The following is a 1,117-nucleotide window of genomic DNA, read 5'->3' on the forward strand; positions in this document are numbered from 1 at the left end:
ATAGACGGTTTCCTGCAGCAGCTTTTTCTCTTACAGCCTTCGTTTATTCGAGAGTCAAATCGAGCGGAGCAGATTAAAATGGTGAGAGCACACGGAAGCTCATACACTTTGTATCTCGGGGTCATTCACACAACAAAACAGCTTCAGCGCCTTTCTATACTACTAGACGATGTGTTAACAAACAAGATGTATAGTATACATACTGTAATTGTTATATAATTAATAAAATGTTATATAAAAAATAAAGACATATTTTACACTTTATCTTCTAGTCAATAATTTTCTTAGATATTTTATGTATGGAATGAAATTTAAAAGAATCTATAACACGCTTAATAAAAATTAATTTTAAATAGCACGTCTAAAAATAAATTCAAAATGTATCGAATCATTTCAATTTGTGCCATAAAATGTATTGTCAAAAACTAGAAGATTTTGGAAAATCTTAAGAGTCTTAAGGAAATGCTGGAGTTATCAACGGAGCATTATTTCATATTTCTCATTATAAATATAAATAATATCGTTTTCCTTATACAGAATAAAAAATCCTTCTCCAGAATAAAAGAAAATACGCAAATACCTTCGGAAAAGTGTAAACTGATATGAAAATTCACAAAAAAATTGTAAATTACAATTTTCTGTAATCATGTAGATTCTTTCTTCACATATATATAAATAAATGCAAGCATATATATCCAAATAAAAAGTATTTAAATAATTTATAAGAATATCATGAGACCTTCAAGTTATGATTCTGAAGCTCACAAGAGAAGTACGATTTGAGTAACCTCACATTAAAGTGATATATAGGATATAGCAGAGCAAGAAATGTACGTTTTACTTAATGATTTTGCTTAATGTACGAAATGTATTAATTAATGTATGTAACGTTTTCTTGATGTACGTAATATTTTATTTGGAATTAAAAATCTATTTTATCGACAACGATCAAATTCGGCCATCGCTCCAGCATCCCCTTAAGAATGTTTTATATATATTTTTAAAATAATATTTTAAAATTTAAAAATTAAAATTTAAATTTTTAAAATAACAAAATTATGAAAAATTACGACAAATTAAAAATAATACAACAAAACGGTTTACTATCTAGATTATA

This window comes from Trachymyrmex septentrionalis, unplaced genomic scaffold (assembly GCF_001594115.1).
Source record: "Trachymyrmex septentrionalis isolate Tsep2-gDNA-1 unplaced genomic scaffold, Tsep1.0 scaffold8, whole genome shotgun sequence".
Taxonomy (NCBI): domain Eukaryota; kingdom Metazoa; phylum Arthropoda; class Insecta; order Hymenoptera; family Formicidae; genus Trachymyrmex; species Trachymyrmex septentrionalis.